This window comes from Aedes albopictus, chromosome 3 (genome assembly GCF_035046485.1).
Source record: "Aedes albopictus strain Foshan chromosome 3, AalbF5, whole genome shotgun sequence".
Classification (NCBI taxonomy): Eukaryota; Metazoa; Arthropoda; class Insecta; order Diptera; family Culicidae; genus Aedes; species Aedes albopictus.
In genome coordinates this window covers 2,240,552-2,264,089 of record NC_085138.1, presented here as the reverse complement: position 1 = coordinate 2,264,089, position 23,538 = coordinate 2,240,552, and the positions used below count along the sequence as shown (strand labels likewise).

At 41.3% G+C, this 23,538-nt stretch overlaps 1 protein-coding gene across 2 annotated transcripts in view; it reads left to right on the top strand.

The window, feature by feature from the left end:
* Positions 1 to 9,904: 9,904 nt before the first annotated feature.
* Positions 9,905 to 23,538, top strand: part of LOC109411230 (REST corepressor) — a 58,840-nt gene continuing 45,206 nt past the window's right edge. Inside the window, exon 1 of one of the 2 annotated variants that reach the window (XM_019684738.3) lies at positions 9,905 to 10,087. The gene's annotated coding sequence lies outside the window, so the exon portion shown is untranslated. Of the gene's footprint in view, positions 10,088 to 10,509; positions 10,667 to 23,538 lie in introns of those variants that run through there. The other variant, XM_019684739.3, reaches the window with a different exon arrangement.

Sequence of the window (23,538 nt, the reverse complement as noted above, 5' to 3'; positions counted from 1 at the left end):
GATATCTCGGTAACCGAACGTCCAATCAAAATAAAATTCAATAGCGTTCTACTAGGATGTAGTAGCTTTCATTTGCTTCCAAGAGAACTCAAATCGGTCAACAGACGGCTGAGAACCGTGAGTGACATTTTTTTGTAACATACATACACAGACACATACACACACACATACACACACACGCACATACAGACATTTGCTCAATTCGTCGAGCTGAGTTGATTGGTATATGTGACTCGGCCCTGCGGGCCTCGGATCGAAAGTCGGTTTTCCAAGCGATATTTATACCCTTCTTATGGGTGTATGAAGGGTAAAAAAAGGCTTTTCCTACATACATTCCGTGATATTTTTGCTACTGTTTATTAAGCTCAAATATTACAAAGAGATAGTAGCTTTTATGTATTTGATGCAATTGCATTTTCATGCAGAGCTCCTTGAGAAACCAAATATGATCATAAAAAATCTGTTGACAAACGTCTGAGAAATGTATTATGATACATTTTATCAAAAATCTCTATTGAGGCAGAGGTAATGAAAAGACGCGTGTGGTCTAGGTAACGGTCTAACTACTAATGAAAATTTTATTTTCTCTTCAAGCTTACCAGCTAAACATGGGTTGCTTTGATTGCAAATTTGAATTCGCCAACACTCCTCCTCAACCCATTGGATGGTGTAGTCCCAACGATTCACGGCAAACCTTCATCTTCGCAGGTGGTAGTGGTTTCGTCAAGCCATCTGCGGTCTGTTTGTCCGTGCTGATGTAGACCACTTGAACATCGCCTTTCTCCCATGCATCACGAATGAAATGGTGGCGTATATCGATGTGTTTGGTCCTTGGTTGATAGCCACCATTCTTTGCCACGGAAATGGCACTCTGATTGTCACAATGAATTACGATCGCTTCCTCTTTCTCGAACAAGCCTCGTAAACGCTTCCACCATAAGGCTTCTTGAACCGCTGCCGATAACGCCATGTATTCGGCTTCGCATGTTGATAAAGCAACGGTTTGTTGCCGCTTGCAGCACCACGAGATGGCTCCTCCTTGAGCGGTGAACACGTAGCCTGTGGTGGACTTTCGGTTGTCGTGATCTGATGCCCAGTCCGCGTCGGAAAATCCGTTGATATCCGAGTCCTTGTTTCGATGGTACACCAAGCGACATTTGGAGGTCCCTTTTACGTATCGCAATAGGTGCTTCACCGCATTCCAATGCCGTTCACCAGGATTAGAATTGAATCGGCTAAGCACGTTCACGGCGTAGCAGATATCCGGTCGTGTGCTTTGGGCGAGGTACATTAGACAGCCCACAGCTTCTCTGTAGGGGACACCCTGCATGCGCTCCTCCTCTTCAGCCGTCGACGGACTCATTTCCTTCGTCAGCTTCTCGCTTGTGTTCATCGGGGTGGTAACCGGGTTGCACTCCGTCATTTGAAACCGGTCGAGCATGGCTTCAACGTACGCCTCCTGGTCCAGAGTAACCGCTTCGTTGGTTCTCGTGATTCGTATACCCAGTGCGTGTTTTGCTGGCCCAATGTCCTTCATTTCAAACTCCTGACTCAGCTTACGTTTTATTTCGTTTTTCCAGCGCTTGCAGTTGCTGAAAATGAGGACATCGTCGACGTAAACCGCAACGAATAGCACCTTGCCATCGCAGATTCGATAGTATACGCATGGATCGTACACCGTCGACTCGAGCCCAAACTTCCGTAGAGCCGCATCCAGCTTCGAGTTCCAGACACGGCTGGATTGCTTCAAGCCGTACAGGGCTTTGTTGAGGCGGCAAACCTTGGATTTCTTGCCACCGTCCACGAAGCATGGGGGTTGCTCCATGTAAATTTCCTCCTCTAATGCGCCCTGCAGGAATGCCGTTACAGCATCCATTTGATCCACCTGCAGGTCCCATCTTGCAGCCAGCGCGAAAAGATATCGCAGAGAACTATACCGGACCACCGGGGAGTAGGTGTCCTGGTAATCAACCCCCTTTCGCTGCGAGTATCCTTTTATGACCAGCCTGGCTTTGTGACGGTCGACGTTCCCGTTCGCATCAACCTTGGTCCGGTACACCCACTTGCACTTAATCGCCTTGCGGCCTTCCGGCAAATCCGTCAGCGTCCACGTTTCGTTTGACATGAGAGCGTTGTACTCGTCGATCATGGCCTGTTTCCAGCGGTCGGCATCGTCTCGGGAGAGAGCTTCATTGTGCGTCACGGGATCATCCAAAATCGTCTGTGGAAAATCGTCTCCAGTATCGGAGCTCTCGCTGACAGAACCGTACAAATACTTGCCTTGGGACACGCGTCCCCTATCGCAGAGCATCAACCGCTGTTGCGTAGCACCGCTAGCAGGCCTTTGACTTGAGCACGACGGGGACGCAACGGGATTTTCGACTTCCGGTATGGGTCGCATCGGACGATCATCGTTGGAGTCTGAAAATTTCGAAGACGGCAAGCCTTTGTTCACAATATGAAAGTCTTTATACTTGCCTGAGAGAAAGCGCTCCCGACCGCTGCGCCTCAACGCCAAAGGCGGGTTCGAAGATTGGTGCGGTGGGAGCGCAGAGTCGTCCTCCACGTCGTCGGCATCTTGAAACGATTCATCGCTGGAAGTTTGGTCGTCGGCTTGAACTGCTTCATCGTCATCAGCCACCCTCGGTAGTGGCTCGTCCAACACGTTTTCGCTGAATTCCAACCTCACAAAGTTACGCCTCTGGTCGTTGGTTGTATCAGCCGGTGTTTCGTCCCGATGAATACCTTCGTCGATGAATGTTACATCCCGGCTCTTGAAGACTTCCTTGCGCTTCATGCTGTACAGGCGGTATGCCTTCGTCTCATCGTCGTAACCGGTGATGATGCACTCGTCAGCCTTCTGATCCCACTTCTTCCGTTTTTGCTTCAGAATATGAGACATCACGCTGGTTCCAAAAGTTCGGATATGCGACAGATTTGGCTTTCGTCCTGTCCATGCTTCCTCCGGAGTTGTTTCGATGCCTTTCGTTGGCGAGCGGTTGATTAAATAGACGGCTGTCGCTACAGCCTCAGCCCAGAACGATTTAGCAAGCTTGGCTTCATACAGCATGCACCTCGCTCGTTCCACCACCGTCCGGTTGACTCGTTCCGCGAGCCCGTTTTGTTCCGGCGTGTACTCCACCGTGGTTTGGTGACGAATGCCCAACTGCTTCAGGTAGTTTTCGAAATTCCAATTCTTATACTCCCAGCCGTTGTCCGTCCTCAGCACCTTCAACCTTTTTCCGGTCTGCCGCTCAGCCATACTGTGGAAGTCTTTGAACTTTTGCAGCACCTCCTCTTTCGACTTGGTGCGCAGAAAGTAGACAAAAATCTTCCTCGTTTTGTCGTCGATGAACGTCAAGTAGTACCGACTTCCTCCAAGCGAATTCTCTTCCATCGGACCAGCTATGTCCGAATGAACAAGCTCGAGAACTTCGCTTGCACGTGATCCGTCGTGGCCAAATGGAAGCCGAGTTTGCTTCCCCATTGCACAGGTCCTGCAACTTCCGACCTCGGTTCCTGGGAATCTCACTCCTTCCACCATGCCGTTTCGCAGCTTCAGCAGGTTTCGCGATGCCAGATGACCCATGCGCTTGTGCCACAGATCTGCCGTTTCCCGGGATGGGCATGCCAGCGCCTTGGATGGCTTCTGTTCCAGCTGGAACAAACCATTCGTCCGTTGCCCTGTAGCAATGACTTTGCCAGTCGGATTGATGACCTCGCAACCTGTCTTGGTAAAAGTAACGGTGTGACCTTGATCGACTATCTTACCTACTGACAGTAGGTTTACTGCCAGTTCCGGAATCAGCTCGACGTTCGTCACATCGATCGTGTCCGGATTGCACGTTGGCCGCAGCTTTGCCGATCCTTCAGCGACAATCCTCATGATTCCTTTGTTGGCCGCGTAGATGCTGCCGTCCGCCGGCCGAACATTCTCCAGCAGCGTTTCGTTTTTGGTGAGGTGCTTCACCGAGCCGGAGTCGAAGAACCACTCATCATCCTCATCAGCGTGTCGTACTGATAGCACCGTGCAGAAAGCATCCCCTTTTTTGTCCGATTTGATCCGCTGCACCGGTTCCTTGGCGTTGCAATTCCTTGCGATGTGCCCGAATTTTTCACACCGGCGGCACTGCGGTCCCTTGCCTTGCTTACTGATGGTTGCCTTGGTTACCTTACCTTGCTTGCCCTTCGAGTCGTGGCGAGAAACGAAAGCAGGCTCCGTAGTAGGCTCTGACAAAACGGTCTCCTGTAGCAACTTGGTTTTGATGATGTCACCTGTTATCTGTATGCCAGAATTTTCCAGACCCATCACCATCGGGCGATACTCCTGCGGTAGGCCAGCCAAGAGCAACATGCCGATCCATCTGTCGTCCAGGGGGAAACCGATTCCGATGAGCTGATGCGCCGTCGAAATCATCCGGTTCACGTAGGCCTCCATCGATCCACAGCTCGCCAGGTTCGTCGTAATCAGCTTGTGCAGCAAGCCCCACTGGCGGGTCAGTCCAGTGTCCTCGAAGGTGTTCGTGAGCTTTCTCCACACTTCGGCGGCCGTTTTCACCTCCTCCACGTGAACGTAATTCACTGGGTCGAGAAAAAGAATGATTTTACCTCGCGCGATTCTGTCCTTCCAAGCATCCACAGCGGGGAGCGTTCCATCCGGATTGGGCGTCGGTTCCACTGCTTCCCAGAGGTCTTCCACTTCCAGATAGGTCTTGACTGCGAACTTCCACGTCCTCCAGTTCTCCCGACCAGGCTTTCCAAATGTACATCCTTCTCGCAACAGCCCGCGAAAGGCTGAGTCGACACTCTCTTATGTGTGCAGACCATCTCTCTTTACCGTGTGCAACACCATCAGTGAGAAATGTATAGCCAACAGCACGCACACGCATGAGCGAAAGATGTATTGAAACAGCTGCTGCTTCGGCTGCTTGCCTGACAGTTGCATACTCGAGTCGTATCGAGCCGAGTGGGAAACGTCGTCAGTATTGTTGGTCGCATGGCGATGACAATCTTCGGCTAACCAAGCCAGCTGTCGCGTAAAGGGTGTCATAGGCTGTCACGGGAGCACATGGCTTAACGCTAAAAGTTATTCACAAAATATGTGCTCAATAAATATTTTTTTTACAAACATGATATGCCTTTCACAAGATGCCCCAGGGGCGAAAAAAAGTTTGTGCCAGCGTTTGTCAAAATTGTAATCTGGCTAAAATGTACCACTGATGTGAGATTCAACTCTCTTTTATATTGAAAACATGGCAGTGCATTTCACATGCCAATAAAAAATAATGCTATGCAAAATACTCTACTAGAATAAGACTTACAGGTACATATTCTCTATTTGAAAAAATACATAATATATGAAACGCGTCGATAATTTTGAGCGTGCGATATACCACGATACTCGACACGTTCAACAGAAGTAAAATGCTCGGGCCGAGCGCAGTGATTTTCGTCACTTCGTGTCCAGCCAACGAGCGACGGTTTGGGCTAGAGCCGAGGTTGTCATCGGCGAACGAACGCACAGCGAAAGCAGACAATGTGAGCAGTTCCCGACAGTGATGTTGTAGGTCGCATGAGTTTTATTCTGTGGGCTGTCATGAACCATGCATTCACAAGGCTGTCATGGGAATAAGAGTGTGACAGCCATTAAAACGCTATCATGATGCGGTACTTTTGGGAAGCCTGCTCCCGACCAACCAGCCGCTCGATTTGCGGATGGCCCTGTGTGTTGTAGCTCTGCTGCCGTACCAAATCGCCATCGCCGGATCCGTTCCTTCTTGCGCTCGAATTCGCCATTCTTGAATTGAAAAAAAGCTTGAAATCTTGATTTTTTCACTTCCGCTTCCACTAGACACGTGTCAATGGCCCATAACCTATTGAGGCAGAGGTAATGAAAAGACGCGTGTGGTCTAGGTAACGGTCTAACTACTAATGAAAATTTTATTTTCTCTTCAAGCTTACTAACTAAACATGGGTTGCTTTGATTGCAAATTTGAATTCGCCAACAATCTCTCAAAAGCGTAAATTTCATTACTCCTTAGTACTCGTGGAAAGATATCTCGGTTACAAAATGTCCAATCGGAATGAAATTCAAAAGCGTTCTTCTAGGGTGCAGTAGCTTCCGTTTCGGGCCTTAAGAACCCGAATCGGTTGATAGACGGCTGAGAAATTTATGGTGATACACTGAAATAAATTTTGTTGTCGAAATTACCGATTCCATAGTAAAATTACTAACCGTACCTATGATTCTCAACCGACAACAAAATCTGTTAAGGTAACTGAAATATGCTTGAAATTACTATGCATTGTAGTAAATTCAACTAAAAGCATTGTCGTCTCAACAACAAAACATTGTTATTTTTTCCATGACACGGATTTTACAACACAGTATGGTTAAAAATACAATGCTTATTTGTTAAATTAAGACTATTTTTGGTAATGTTAACTGCACTGCTAGTTAAGTTGACAGTGTTTTAGTGGAATCAACTGGAAATTGTTGTCGGTTGAGAATCATAGGTACGGTTAGTAATTTTACTGTGGAATCGGTAGTTTCCACAACAAAATTTATTTCAGTGTACACTTTGTCAAAAATATCTAAAATAATTAAGTTGTACTACTCCCTAGCACTCTTTGAAAGATATCTCGGTAACCGAACGTCCAATCAAAATAAAATTCAATAGCGTTCTACTAGGATGTAGTAGCTTTCATTTGCTTCCAAGAGAACTCAAATCGGTCAACAGATGGCTGAGAACCGTTTGTGACATTTTTTTGTAACATACATACACACACACACACACACACACACACATACACACACACACACATACACACACACACGCACATACAGACATTTGCTCAATTCGTCGAGCTGAGTTGATTGGTATATGTGACTCGGCCCTGCGGGCCTTGGATCGAAAGTCGGTTTTCCAAGCGGTATTTATACCCTTCTTATGGGTGTAAGAAGGGTAAAAAGGAAAGGCAAAGGAAGAATATTGAGATGCTTTGGTAAAAAAATTAAGCAAAAAAAAAGAATGAAAAAAATGCAAATGCAAAACAGAGCCTTGAGAAAAAAAAAACCAAACGAAGTATTGGCAAAAAAATGAAGTTATGAAATGCCTGGAAAAAGCGAAAAAAAATTAATGAAAGACGAAAGTAAGAGGAGAATTCTAGATTGAGTTTAAATAAGGGCGAAAGTAACATGAGCGATTTCTCTTCATCGACTCTCTCTTCTGCAAATTAAAGTGACAAGATGCACATTCAATCGAACTTTTTTACACTTAGACGCTAGATTGCATCGCAACCTAGCGATTTATGACCAAAAAGTGTAACCATACTTGCATCTTGTCACTTAAATTTGAAGAAGAGAGAGTCGATGAAGAGAACTCTCTCATGTTACTTTCGACCTTATTTAAACTCAATCTAGAATTTGGTAAAAAAAATGATGAGCGGAGGGCAAGAGAACGGGAAAAAAATAAACGAAATGCAAAGGAAAAGTATCGAGATGCATTGAAAAAAAAGCAAAAAAAAATGAGAAAAAAACTACAGAATGCGAGACAGAGCCTTAAGAAAAGAGGAAAAAATGTGTAATGAAAGACGAGAGAAAGCCTAGAACAATTTGAGAACAAAAATACAACGAAAGAATTTGGATTTGGATTGGATTTTGATTGAATTTGGATTTGGATCGGATTGGAATTGGATCTGGTTTAGATTTGGATTGTATTTGGATTGGATTTGGATTGGACTTGGATTGGATTTGAATTGGATTGGATTTGGATTGGATTTGGATTGAATTTGGATTAGATTGGGGATTGAATTTTATTTGGATTTGGATTGGATTTGGATTAGATTTGGAGTGGATTTGGATTAGATTTGGATTAGATTTGGATTGGATTTGAATTGAATTTGGATTTGGATCGGATTTAAATTGGATTTGGATTGAATTTGGATTGACTCTCGATTGAATTTGGATTTGGATTTGGATATGGATTTGGATATGATTTGGATTTGGATTGGATTTAGATTGAATTTGGATTGGATTTGGATTGGACTTGGATTGCATTTGGATTGGATTTGAATTGAATTTGGATGGGATTTGGATTGGATTTTGATTGGATTTGCATTGGATTCGGATTGGTTTTGGATTGGTTTTGGATTGGATTTGGATTGGATTTAGATTAGATTTGGATTGGATATGGATTGGATTTGGATTGGATTTGGATTGGATTTGGATTGGATTTGGATTGGATTTGGATTGGATTTGGATTGGATTTGGATTGGATTTGGATTTGATTTGGATTGGACTTGGATTTGGATTGGATTTGGATTGAATTTGGATGGGATTTGGATTGGAATTGGTGGATTTGGATTGGGTTGAATTTTGATTGAATTTGGATTAAATTTGGATTGGATTTGGATTGGATTTGGATTTGTTTTGGATTTGGATTGGATTGGATTTGGATTTGATTTGGATTCGATTTGGATTGGATTTGGATTGAATTTGGATTAGATTTGGATTGGATTTAGAATGAATTTGGATCGGATTTGGATCGGATTTGGATTGGATTTGAATTGGATTTGGATTGGACTTAAATTGGATTTGAATTGGATTTGGATTGAATTTGGATTGGATTTGGATTGGATTTGGATCGGATTTGGATTGGATTTGGATCGGATTTGGATTATGGATAGGATTGGTATTGGATTGGTGGATTTGGATTGGATTGGATTTGGATTGGATCTGGATAAGACTTGGATTGGATTTGGATTGAATTTGGATTGGATTTGGATTTGTATTTGGATTTGGATTGGATTTGGATATGATTTGGATTGGGTTTGGATGGGATTTGGAATGGATTTGCATTGGATTGGATTGGATTTGGATTGAATTTGGATTTGGATTAGATTTGGATCAAGATTTGGATATTAAATGGATTTCGATTGCATTTTGATTAAATTTGAAAAAGATTTGCATATGAATTCTATTTGGATTAAATTTTTATTTGATTTGGAATGGTTTTGAATTAGATTTGGATTCAATTTTTATTAGATTTGGATGGGATTTTGATTGGATTGGATTTGGACTTGCATTATATTTGGAATAAATGTGAATTGGATTTTGATTAGATTCAATTTAAATTGGATTTAAATTGGATAGAACTTGATCTCTCTAATAATTTAGAATCAGTTATTTCTCGATTTTTCCATATCCATATTGACGGTTTTCCCCCTTATCGAACGCGACGATTTGAATCCGTAGTCGTCGCAGCCAATCAGCAGGCAGGAGTCTGACGTTTCTCCGAACTCACTAACACAAACAGCAGCAGATGTGATGCTTGATTCGTTGCGATGATTCAGAAATGCCGATTGGAAGTTGGCAGCGCGTTTTGTTATGAAAGCAACATACAATATTTTTCTCAAAAGCATCAGCTGTACCCAAAATTAGGTAACTATTTTGCTGAATCATTATTTTTCCGTGCACGTCATTTTGAAAGGCGAAAGTGAAAGTGTGTACAAAACGTTGAACGTGCGCGAGCTTTTTCGAAAGCTTTTGCTTAAGGTAAAACATACTACCCTACATGACCGACACTTCTTGAGGCACACAAACACAAAACTGCTGAACTTCGTATTTCGTAATAATATTACTGCGGTAACTTCGTATTTCGTAATCATATTTTGTTTCTTAAGAAAGCAATAATAGAATATATTGTATTATAATATAAAGTCCCCAACACCTAAGCGACTCTTGTCTCGATGTTTGTCAAAAAATATTCGTCCTTCCCAAACCGCGTCGGCGAATGTTTCACCTTAAAAGCTAGAACCATTCTTGATTTCAAACATCATCATCACCATCATCATCATTACCGCGCGTCACGTCGTCTCACTTCGGTCCGTCCATCATTCATTCGGGCGCAGTCCACGATTCGGGCAAGACGGTTTGTTGTTGCCTCCGCCGCCGCACAGTATTTTCGTTCGTTTCCATTTTCGGTACCCGTTGGTCAGTCGGAAGTTTTGTTTTCCTTTCGGAAGTGCGATCGATTTCCACCGGGACCTGCGTAAAATTGCAACGCCTAGCTTGCCGAAAATAGTGGTAAGTGGACAAGATTTTTCTTTGGAATTTTCCACCGATAACATGCGGGTATGCCACGGACGGACGGTTCTTCGACGGGCCGCTTTGTGCGTGTTTACTGTTTGGTGTACGGTTGCACCCCCGAAAGTGATAGCTAGGGGACACCATTTTGTGTATTCGTTCGCGACTGCTTGCACCCGTACTTTCAGGGCTGGAAGATTTGCTAGTTTTCCTCTTGTTTAATGTTAAGTACAAATTATTTATTTTCCTTTGCGTTCAATACTTGAGGAAAGCAGCTTTTAAGGACATGTTAATAATCATAGTTAGTGAAACTGTATTTCTACTGAAATATCTTGTATAAACACAACAATGTAACGTTCTTTACAAACTGCTGTCTTTACCAAACACAATTGGTAGTCCTGGCAGCACGGCACTACCTGCTAGTGAGCTTCCAGTGGAGCGTTCGAGATTAGTAATCCTTTGAAAGTCACACACGTTAGGTTTCTCACACCGCGATTATTGGTTGATTTTCTAGAAAATTTATGTAAAATACGTTTAAAATTACTCTTTCCAATCGTTTGGGCCAACTATCCGCCAAAGGTAAGTGATTCAGGCCAGGAAAGTCCGAAAATAAGCCCTAGATTTGTTGGTTGTGAAATGCGATTTGGATCCGGTGTGGATCGATTTTTCCTCCGAAATTGTGCTTCATACTGTGACTATTTTCTTTGGTCCCGTATTTTGCACTTGTTCTGATTGATTTGGTAGTTATTTTCTATAACTTATCAATAGTTTTATCCAATTTAAACGAAATTTTCAGATACGTAAATTTGAATATCTCGCACTGGAAAGGTGTCAGAAGCAGCAAGGGTTTTAGCATTGTAAACGGAGCACTGTCAGTGCTTCTGTTGTAGGGGTGCTCACTTTGTTGCAGATTTTCAACTACTGAAGGGAAGTTTTTTTCTCTACAAAAATTAAATTTTCAAAAATAGTCTTCCAAAGCCTAGAAATTTATATACGGCATTTGGCATTTCTCACAAATTCTTGACAAAAGAAATCACTATCGTAAAACGGCCCGCATAATCACATACTGTAAATGCAACGTTTCTCATATGGTACACCGCTAAAAGATTGATTGAATCAAAAACTATGTGTTGGCAATAAGTAGCTAGTAATTTTTGTTCTGTGTATTTATGTCTCATAAAATGAATTGAATTATTTTCTCAGTTGAAAGGTAAACCAAATCTCTGAAGTGTAAATGTAAATACAGGTATTCTTCGATATAACGTACCCTCGATATAGCGAATTCGATATAACGTACATTTTGCTTCGATATAACGTACACCATTGAAAAAAAATATTTTTTCCAGTAATAATCACCAGATTATCTACGAAATCACTCAAATCAATGCTGTGTTGCAGCATTAGTCATGTTACCCAAAATTAACGCAATTTGGGGAAAATTTTTGTGTACGTTATATCAAAGCAAAATGTACGTTATATCGAAGCACAAAAAACGAAATGAGTTTTTCGTGAAAACCCATGTTTTTCATTATTGTTTTTGTGAATTTCACCGAAATCATTATTTGGGGTTAATTTCACGTCGAATATATCAATACTAGCACAAAAAGTATAAAATTTTTGTCCGCTTCGATATAACGTACAAAGAGACAAGTTTTTTGTACGTTATATCGAAGAGTACCTGTAGTAGATATAGACAAATAAATTAAATTGAAATTGAAAAAAAAACTTGCCCCGGCGTTCCTTACAGTAGATGACCATTAGGGTCAGTGACCCTAGGGTGTCGACTACCTGGAAAAACGTGGAATTTATTTCTGGACCTGGAAAATCAGGGAAAGTCAGGGAATTTTGTTGCTGGTCAGGGAAATTTTTTCACGACAATCATAAAACGATGTATTCGAGTTATACAAGTTCCAACAGTTCATTCATTTCATTTATTTAGTTCAACCTTGAGTTCAACATAAAATTCATGATAACACTGAATCAACAACTGTAAAATCCATGATTCTGACTTACAATCAAATCAACGTGTGATCCTAATCCTGAGTTTTGTAGTATTCGGTTAACGTATTGCGCATTGCGCGGTTATAAGTGCGTCGATGAAGTGCGGAATCTCAAATAAAAGTGCGATTTTGCGTCAGATCGTTCCGGTGTCTTCACCGCACTTATTCATTAGCTCGTGATGAATAAGTGCGGTGAAGACACCGAAACGATTTGATGCAATATCGCACTTTTATTTGTGATTCCGCACTTTGTCGCAGTCCAGTTAGCAATGCAATAAACTATATTAGGGTAATTGTTCCCATCGTTGTGGTAGTACCTAATGTTGCGGTAATGGCAATTGAGTACTTTTTAGACTGAAATGTTACCAAAAGGTATTTTTAATAGATGTATGGTGCTTAAATTATGAGATTGCACCATTTGTTTGCTTAAGATTTGCCCAAAAATCTATTTAAAAAAAAATATTTTCCTTAATGTGTTTGCTGCTGTGTTCCTATTGTTGCGGTAGTGTTCCTAATGTTGCGGTATCCTATATCCCATATGATTTCAATGGGATACCGCAACAATAGGAACAAATACCGCAACATTAGGAACAAATACCGCAACATTAGGAACACAATGTTCTTTCAGATAAAAACGAATAAAATGCTCATAACAACATCAAAGTGACAATATTTCGTTATTTTCCCGTAGATTAAGGATGGATATTATTATTTTCAATTCAATCCATGTAAAAAGTTTGCTTGGGGCGATACAATTGTGGTTTAAACAGGAACCCAGTGCTTAACTCCTCCATGATCGGATCAATTACCCTATGTTCTGAATTTTATCATGAAGCCTTTTTCCATGTCAAATAAGCCTAAACAATAATTAAAAGTACATCATGTTGTATTGAATATAATGCTTGTTGAATTTTCGTCCCATTCTTTGATGCTATTGTTTTGAGATATCTGATGGGTTTCTAATGAATTTATTGGCGGATTCAGTCTTGAGATGCACAGAAATTTGTTGTATAGACAGGGCCGGATCTAAGGGGGGCCAGGGCCCCGGGCCCCCACAAAACACAATTTTGGTTCAAGTACTGCCCAAAAACAAATAAAAACTATTGCTCATCGCATTTGTATCTCCAGGGGGCCTCCACAACTGCTCGGGCCCCGGGCCCCCACAACCCTTAATCCGGGCCTGTATACAGACCACTGATCCCTAGGAATAACCTCGGAAAATCTTCCGAAGATGATTCCCTAGTTCTACTCTTGATACATTCTTGATCTACACTCCCAGTAGAGTTTGGTCTGCATCTCCTCAACTTGGAGTTCTTTAAGCACTTCTAAATGCTTAAATATGCACTAAAGAACTGGTTACCCTAGTTACTTCACACGTTTTAGTGCAGTTTTAGCTTACGGTGATATTGAAACCCTAAAAATTTAAAAGTTTAAAATATTTTACCCTGATCTTTGCAATATTCTTTTACTAACAAAAATGCTAGTTCCTCGACTCTTGGTGTAAAAATTGGCCTTTTGAAAAACTATTAATTATTTTCTTGGTGGTTTTATGTGAAGTGTATAAAAAAGGTTTTACGAGATATCTGCCAAATTCCTGCTGGGATTCTTAATATAGGTATTTCCTAAAATTATTTAGCTAATTTTCCAGCAGACTTTACACATGTCATTCACAAATTTTCGATTAGTTGTTTTGTATAAAACTGCCATGTTTAGTGATCTTGAAACGGCACAATATTTGTGTTGATAACTTACGAATACATCCTATACCATCAATGATGTGTACAAAATAGTATTATATTCTTCAAAGATCTAAAAAGTCTACATCAAAATATCCGATGATAATGGAAAGAATCTAGTGGCGTGTTAACTTAACTTAAATTTACCACAGATCTTAAATGAATTGAGAATTGTTTGAGACTTAAGAAGATAAATGCACAATAAAACAGAAAATACCTTCTCTTTTGGGGAGGGGATGCATTCTCGGCGCGTCAAACTAATGATTGAAAGCAGCTTTCATGTTAGCAGCTTCAATGCTGTAAATTCAATTTATTTAAGTAAATATTTCTTACATTCTAATGATTGAATACGTACATTTTGGTAATGAATTTACGCTTTTCGTAACTGCTACCTCCTACCAACAGTGCACTATTGCCACCGACGAACCGACGTGACAGCTAGAACCAGGGTGCAAAATGGTCATAGTCATTGACTGAAAACAGCACGAATTTGAATGATTCTGCACTAATTATTCACAAATTCATTTTCGCTCTCCCTCTTCACACAGTCAGTCAATTCGTAGTCATTGAATATGAAGCCGATCGAGAAACATCTCCATAATTAAATACCTACGTTAATGGCGACGATTCCTTCCAAAAACACTCCACAACAATCAAATGGGAAAAGATCTGTGTAAAGCACCGTTAAATGTGATCGAAACGTTAATATTTTGTCAGCAATTCAACACTTTGTAAGATGTTTACAAATATTCATTGACTTTCATTCAGTTGACAAACGAGTATCGAGCAGCTGAATATGAATATGCAGGCAAGTGAATGAAAATTGCCGCACGATGAACTTCAGCTCGTCTGCTCGAAAATTTTGTGCCCTGGCTAGAACAAACAAATTCAAATTTATTGTCCGCGACGCCATGATGAAAAATAACCGAACACTACCACCTCGGCTAGGCACACTAGCTCGGCTTTTCGAGCCCGTATGAAGTTGATCATCAATATTAACTTCTTTTCTCGATCAGCCTAGATAGCTCTGTAGTGTCATCACGTGACAGTCACGCGATTGTCTCAATTGGCTAAGAATAACACTACGGATCGCCTGTTCCGGTGGCAAGAGTCCACCAACAGGTGACCCCTAATTCATGGTGTGATGCGGCTTTATGCTTACCGTGCCTAGGAATGAATGGCTAGGGGGGTCTAATAAAAACCTAACCGCTAACGGAGCCTGTGGAGTACCAGGGCGCCCTCCACAGTATGTAGCCCTTACTGCGCTAACCGGAGCAATGGTGCAGTGAACCTTGTGTTTCTCCGATACAATCAGCTGCCCTTCTTTAAAGCCTGTATCCGCAATATTCGGGACACAGAAACACAGCTGTAACTCTGCAATAGATACATTAAAATTGCTCAAATTTAGTCTAATAACATCTTAAGATGTGCTCATTTCACCTACAAAATTTCATGTGAATCGGTGCAGTACTTTTTGTTGTAGCAACGAAAGAGTAAAATGTGCGCCATTGAATTTTGTACAGCCCCAAGTTTTGCTTGTCAGCGCTGTAACCTTTGAATTTGGCAAAGGAAATGGCTGAAATTTTGAACACAAACCTCTCAATCTATATTAGTTGCATGGGCAAAATTTAAAAAAAATCGATGCATTATCAACAATTTTATAGTCGAAACATGTATTGGGACTGAACGTGATTTTGGCCTCTCAGACAGCAATTAGTCAGCACCTTTTATTGTTTAGATTGTACTATTGAAAGTACTATACCTATAATCATCAAATTTTGCAGGCATAATATACACATAACAAACTAGCTTCTGTGAAAATTTCATGAAAATTGGCGGATAAATTCAAAAGTTATGAATAGGCAAAAATTGTACATTAAAAACACGGAAAATTTTCACCAACATTCACTCCTATCAACACCAGTAGCTTTCAAACCAATTGATCAAAGTTGATGAAATTTTGCAAGAAAGTGTATCTATAAGTATCATAACTGCTAACGAAATTTCATAATTATCATCACAGAACTTTGAACTGTAGCGTAAAAGAATCATCAACTATGAGAATGAAAATTGGTCATGATTGTACAAAATGCTTAAAACCACGTCTGTTTGTTTTTCATCCACAGCTTAAAGTAATGCATCGATTTTTATGAAATTTTGCACAAATAATACACATACACCAAAGAGTTTTCAATCAATTATTTGGCCAATTTTTCCGATTCATAACAGAGCTACTGACGTACTTCTGTGTCCCGATTATTGCGGATACAGGCTTTAGTCTCACTTGAGGCTAAATAAGGGCGGGATTATGAAGATGTTGTTAATTAGTTTAAATTTTCACCTATATGGTTTCGCATTATGCGATTTACACAGTGTATTCTGTGTATACTCGCCTTTGGCGTTTTCCAATCGATGCCGATTTGGTTTTATTGTTGCTGTTCTTTGTTGTGCTGTTGTTGCGAAGAGTTCAATCTTACCTAGTTTGGGTAGTGGCTACGGTTAGGATAGCTCAGATCAATCTTCAGCATAAAAGAACAGCAACGATCAATCTTTGCAGACTTATGCAAAATGGTACAGCCCAAGTGGCCTTGGTACAAGAACCTTACTTTCGTAAGTAAAATTTCTATCTAGGAAACCTTGTGAACCCGGTGTTTGCCACTTTCAGTAAACATGAAATGGCAAACTCGCGTGTCATGCCTCGAGCCTGTGTACTTGTCAACAACGCAATAGTTGCTACACTCATCTCTGAACTAACCACCAGAGATGTATGTGCTATCACAATTGATGTATCTGTTGGAAACCTCAACAGGAAATACGTCTATTGTTCTGTGTATTTACCGCATGATGAACCATCCCCTACGGATGCTTTCAAACAAGTCATCGCATACTGTACTTCAAAAGGCCTTCCGTTAATTGTTGGCAGTGATGCTAATGCTCACCATATCATCTGGGGCAGCTCAGACATTAACTTGAGAGGCTCCAGTTTGATGGAGTACTTAAGTAGTACAGATCTTGCATTACTTAACATAGGCAACCGCCCAACCTTCATGGTATCTGCTAGAGAGGAAGTGTTAGATATAACGCTTTACTCTAGCAGAATTAGTCACGAGCTGACCAATTGGCATGTGTCAGATGAAGAATCTTTATCTGACCATCGCTATATCTTTTTTGAACATTTAAATGTTACTTCGCAAACATTGCGTTTCAGGAATCCTCGGTCAACAAACTGGGATCTTTATACTGATTTGGTTGCAGCCAAATTTCATGGATATTCACCATCCATTGACACTCCAAGTGATTTAGATGATGCCGTTGATACTACAACGGCCTTCATCATGGAAGCTTTTGAAGAAGCCTGCCCTCTGCGGTCTGTGAAGACCACAAGAGGAACCCCTTGGTGGAACTCCGATCTGGCGAAGCTCAGGAAACAATGTAGAAAGAGTTGGAACAGACGACGTTCGGCTGGTTCGGAGGCTTTCAGGTCGGCTCGCAAGGCCTACAGGAAAGCTCTCCGGTCTGCTGAACGATCCGGCTGGAAAAACCTTTGTACAAATGTTTCCAGCTTGAGTGAAGTCAGTCGGTTAAACAAAATCCTTGCAAAATCTAAGGATTTCCGGGTGAACGAACTTCGTTTGCCAAATGGCGATCTGACTTCCTCTGATGAGGAAGTTTTGGAATGCTTATTCAGCACACACTTCCCTGGATGTGTGGATATTACATCTTCGGATGATCCTGATGTCTTTTCTTGTTGTTGTGATTCTTTAGCTTCGGCTCGGAGTATTGTAACTATAGAATCGATTGAGTGGGCTCTTAATAGCTTTGCTCCTTTCAAATCTCCTAGGGCAGATGGGATTTATCCTATTTTGCTTCAGAAGGGATTTGATTATTTCAAACATGTTTTGAAAAAACTACTTGTTTGCAGTTTTGCTACAGGGTATATTCCCAAATCCTGGAGGGATATTACTGTAAAGTTTATTCCGAAAATGGGTCGTGCGTCGTATGAAGAAGCAAAGAGTTTCAGACCTATCAGTTTGACCTCTTTTCTTCCGAAATGCTTAGAACGCATTGTGGATCATCACATCCGTGATGTTCATCTGGCCAACGTGCCTCTTCATGTGAACCAACATGCCTACCAATCTGATAAGTCCAAGGTGACTTCTTTACACAAGGTTGTCTACGATATCGAGAAAGCATTCGTTCAAAAGCAATCTTGTTTGGGTGTTTTCTTAGATATCGAGGGTGCCTTTGACAACGTGCCTTTCGATGCCATATTGGAAGCCGCACGGAGTCATGGTATATCTCCAATGATTTCCAATTGGATTCACCAAATGCTCAAAAACCGATATCTCTTCTCGACATTGCGTCTAGCAGGGATTAGGAAATTGAGTGTTTGTGGATGCCCCCAAGGGGGAGTCTTATCACCGCTTTTGTGGAATCTCGTAGCAGATACGCTATTGAGGCAACTCAATAATAGCGGTTTTCCTACTTATGGTTTTGCCGACGACTACCTAACATTGTTAGTTGGTATGTGCATCATCACCCTTTTCGACCTGATGCAAAACGCCCTTCAGGTAGTTGAGGGTTGGTGTCGCCAATATGGCCTTTCGGTTAATCCGACTAAAACATCTATTGTTCTTTTCACGGAAAGGCGAAACCGTAATGGCGTTCGACCTTTGCGTCTCTTTGATTCTGAAATCGATGTGACTGAACAGGTAAAGTACGTTGGAGTCATTCTTGATTCCAAGCTTTCCTGGACACCCCCTTGGCCTTCGGGCAATGCCGGCGTACTTTTGGTACAACTTGGGGTCTAAAACCCAAGTATATCAAATGGATTCACACAACTGTGGTTCGGCCAATATTGGCTTATGGATGTCTTGTGTGGTGGCAAAAGGGTGAAGTGAGAACGGTCCAATCAAAATTAGGCCATCTCCAAAGGATGTGCTTAATGGCGATGTCTGGAGCGTTCTCTTCAACTCCTACGGCAGCGCTAGAAGTTCTCTTTGACGTTGCCCCACTACACATTCATCTAAAACAAGAAGCCCTTTCTTGCACTTACCGGTTACGGGTACTCGGTCTACTAGAGGAAACTCCTGTGAACCGCAGTTCAACACACACCTCGTTGTTTCCACTTTTGGTGAATTGGGACAAAATTGTCCTTGCTCCAAGTGATCTTACAATTGCTTGTAATTTTCCATATAGGACATTTTCCACGAAATTCCCTTCCCGAGAAGAGTGGACATCAGGTTATCTGGAAAGAAGTATTTCAGACGGCATCGTATGTTACACTGATGGCTCCCTTCTCGAAGGTCGAGCAGGTGCTGGTGTTTATTCTCGTGAGCTAAGGCTGTATCAGTCTTACTCACTTGGTAGACACTGCACCGTTTTTCAGGCCGAAATCTTTGCTCTTATGTGCGGAGTGCAATCAGCACTTCAGCAGCACGTAATGGGCAAAGTAATATACTTCTGTTCAGATAGCCAGGCTGCTATTAAAGCACTTGCTTCGGCCAACTCCAGGTCGAAGATAGTTATTGCTTGTCGAACTCAAATCGAGGAGCTGAATTCAGCAAACGCTGTTCACCTTCTATGGGTACCTGGTCATTCTTCCATCGCTGGAAATGAATTGGCTGATGAGTTAGCTCGCTCTGGAGCATCACATGACTTCATTGGCCCTGAGCCAGCTATTCCGATATCGAAGTGTTGGATTAAGCTTCAGATTCACACCTGGGCTGTCACTCAACACAGACAATATTGGAATAGTTTGGAGTCATGTCGTCAAACCAAATTGTATAGTGCTGAGCCATCTCTACGGGTGGCGAAGTATCTAACTAATCTGTCTAAGCAGAATTGCAGCATGCTGGTCAAAGCATTGACTGGCCACTGCCGACTCAGCTATCACATGGCGAATATTCAGCAAGCTGATTCATTTGCCTGTGATAGCTGTGAATCCGATTATGGAACTTCGTATCATTTGATATGTAACTGTCCAGTTTTCGCGCAACTGCGTTTCCGAGTATCGGTAAACACTTATTAAGTGAAACTGACTTCAGAAACCTGAATCTTCAGGATATTCTGTTGTTCTTAACCCGCTGTGGTAAAGAGCTATAGGCTCTCTTTCGCTTTATGCGTAATTACAGTGCCCGTTTCAGGGCGCTGTTTGAACCCATTGTGGTACGCTTGTGCGTTAGTACCCTCTTCCAGGGTATTTTTCCTATTTCCCTACCTGTCCCTATCCCCATCCAAATCCTTTTTCCTTCCTTTTCCCTCAGGTAGATGATGAAATAGGCTGTTATTTTGGCGATGGCACAAATGTCCCAAATGGAGGATAACGTGTCTCTGGAGCCGGCCTTCTGATACCTGATACCTGAAGATGTTTACAAATATTCATTGACTTTCATTCAGTTGACAAACGAGTATCGAGCAGCTGAATATGAATATGCAGGCAAGTGAATGAAAATTGCCGCACGATGAACTTCAGCTCGTCTGCTCGAAAATTTTGTGCCCTGGCTAGAACAAACAAATTCAAATTTATTGTCCGCGACGCCATGATGAAAAATAACCGAACACTACCACCACCTCTATAACAGTCGCGTTGGTTTGCTAGCTTGATCCTAAACCCCCTTGTGTTCATATAGGAAGAGGTTCGCATCTGCGCTGATTTGACAGAAGGGTTCGCTTGCTTTGCTGGTCGACCGTTAAATTGAGGGGGGACAGTTTTGAAACACCACTGTCACGTTGGTTCGTCGGTGCTATTGCGGTAAAATCAAGGGTAAAATAGAAAAATCCAACGGGGTTGCGGTGGTTTCGACCGTCGTTCCGCAATCGTCAAAAGGGCTCGGTTCACGCTAAAAAGCACTCACTCACTTGGTTGCCATAAAATTCAAAAATAATGCAAATTGTTCAATTTATGGTTTATGTAATCACGATTGGTGCCACAATATGTAACTCATTTTTAAACAATATTAGGTGTAGTTTCAGCACTTTTGTATGCAACTGAATGCCATTAAACATAATTAAAAGTTTCAACAATTTGTTTTTGTTGATAGGTTATGTGCATACTTTTCAAAGTGTGTAACAGTTTGACGTTTGCGGAATAGGTCTTCGTTGTCTTCTTCACTCCGCCAGGTTGGATGATATCTCTGGATAAGCAATATTTTCCTGAGGACTGCGAATAGAATCAAAATGGTTGTCAAGTAATCTCCATGCACCGCTGTCAAAATGTCTCCGTCGAATTGTCACAGCTCCAACAGCTACTGTTCTTATGCGATTCCACCTATCAGAAAAGTATTGAAACATTTTTTTTTTCTGAACAAGTCAAACAAGACATTACAAAGTGCTCTGCGTCACGTGGAAAGCAAGGCAAATAATAAAAACTGTCATTAGTGCATTGTAGTTTATTCCAAAACGACGATAAATTAAAATGTTCCCCGTAAATTAGAAATGGATATATTTTGAACAAGAGAAAAATTGTGTAGTCATGGAGAGATTGATCATGTTTACCTTTTGCAAACAGCGTCGCGACGGCGTGTTTAACAATTGCGCCGACGGTGGCAGTGACATGAAAATTAAAAACTCGTGCGTATTTTCAAACCGAGCGTCAAAAGTGTGTTGGTGTGCGTTGGTAGCTTGAAAAATAAAACCGTTCCTATTCGCAGCCCCCAGCTATTTGCTACTCTCTTCTTCTCTTAAAACGTCAATCCGTGTTGCCAGTTTTACGAAACATTTCATCCACAACACTGGCAGTGCACTGGGTTGGCTAGAAAATTCTAGATAGACTTCTGAAAATGTTTAAAATCCATTCCTGAAAAGCATTCTGTGGTGACTTTTTGCCTCCATTTCCTCACTTGAATTTGGGCTTGAATACTGAAAATCAAAAAATGCCGGGAGAAAATACAACCGTCAGCTCAAAACTTAGTTTTCTGAATAACCCAAATTGCTCCGCTCGAGCACGACACCGCTTTTCCGAAACACACACACACACACACACCTTCAATCCGTACAGTTCAGTCTCCCTATCTATTGTGTTATGAACGCAACTTTTTGTGAAAGCTTATAATCATTCCCACCAGACACATACTCTACCACATTAATCATTTCAAACCTCTCACATTTCTACTTTGTGCCTTCTCCGTATATTGCATTCAACTTTGCATGCTATATATTTTGAGCTTTCGAACTTATTCTACGCAATGATTGACTCGAATGAATAGCATTATCGCTCAATGCTATTTTCGCAGCAATAAGGCATTTTATGAGACGTTTCAAATCAGCTGTTTTTTGGATGTTTACCAGTTTTGAAGTCCAACCGGTGGGCCCATTTATTTACATTTTCGCTAGCATAGCATGTGATACGGGCCCATCCAATAAACGGGGTTCATTTATCTGCAAAAATGGGTCAATCCGCCCACTATAATTAATATCCGTAGACCGTGGGGATGTTTTTTTCATCTGCTAGTAACATCATGCAGCTCGGGGGATTGATACATGCCGCATTAGAAACCGAAATATCTCTGCCAGCAAAAATCTGATTGGCGCTCACCACATGTTATGCTACTTTTCGCGAAAAACATCAAATGTAAACAATAACAATGAGCGGCCCACCGGTAGAACGTCTCGTAAAATAGCTTATCCATGCGAACAGGAGAAACGTCAATTTTCTCTGTTTTGTTTTGATTAGCCGATTTCTAGAAATCAATCCCAAAATATATTTAGTAGCTGCCGAAAGTCATCATTGAAAACCACCGTGAGTAGAGTGAAAACATTTAATATTGCTGTGACTATTTACTACACATTCGAAAATTTTCTGCATTTCAGGAGAAAAAATGTTTGGCTGCGCCGTTATTTTTTAGCAGCGACTCAAATTGAACGTACATGCTATCATTGTTTACGAAATGTGGAAATTAAAAAAAATACGTATCATTGATCGTCAAAATCCCTCCCACTGAAAATTTCTGTCTACGTTAGTGTACTCAAAAAACTCGGTTTGGGAATTCCATTCATATTTTTCTAAAAAATTTCATTGGTCCCAGATGCTTTGACAATTCTTAAAGGGGGTCGCCACCTCAAAAAGGTTGGGAACCCCTGATTTAGTTGTATTACTCTCAAGTACTCTTTGAAAGATATCTCGGTAACCAAATCAAGCATAACTTTTCAATCCGACGTAACTCGAGAATGTAAACAAATCCGGGTTAACTGCTGCATGCATGATTCATTAAGCAAATTGAAGAATACACATCACTGTTTGATGATTTATTGCTTAATTTGTTTAACTAAGCATATTATTCGAAACGACGTATCTAACTATTTTGATGTTTACAACTTTACTGATAGATACACCGTTTTGATATATGAGAAAACCAAACGGCGTATCTAGCCAAAATCAGAAGTAACAGATACACCAAACTGGCACCATACAAAAGCGACGTATCTGGCATGACGTATCTCTAACCAACCCGGTGTATGTGTATTTTTATCAAAATTCATTGTGAAAATGATATGGAATGAGTAGGTTTTGTTTCTTACCTAGTACGTGCTATATCCCTGGTGATGTTAAGCACGAAAAAACTTATGAAAAGTCTTTTTATAAAAAACTATTTTAGTGAAATGGTCGTCAACATTGACCATGAATTTACTCAGCTCAGTGAAAAAGTTAGATACGTCGATTTGAAAAATTATGCTTGAAATGTACAATCGTTATAAAATTCAATAAGGTTCTAAG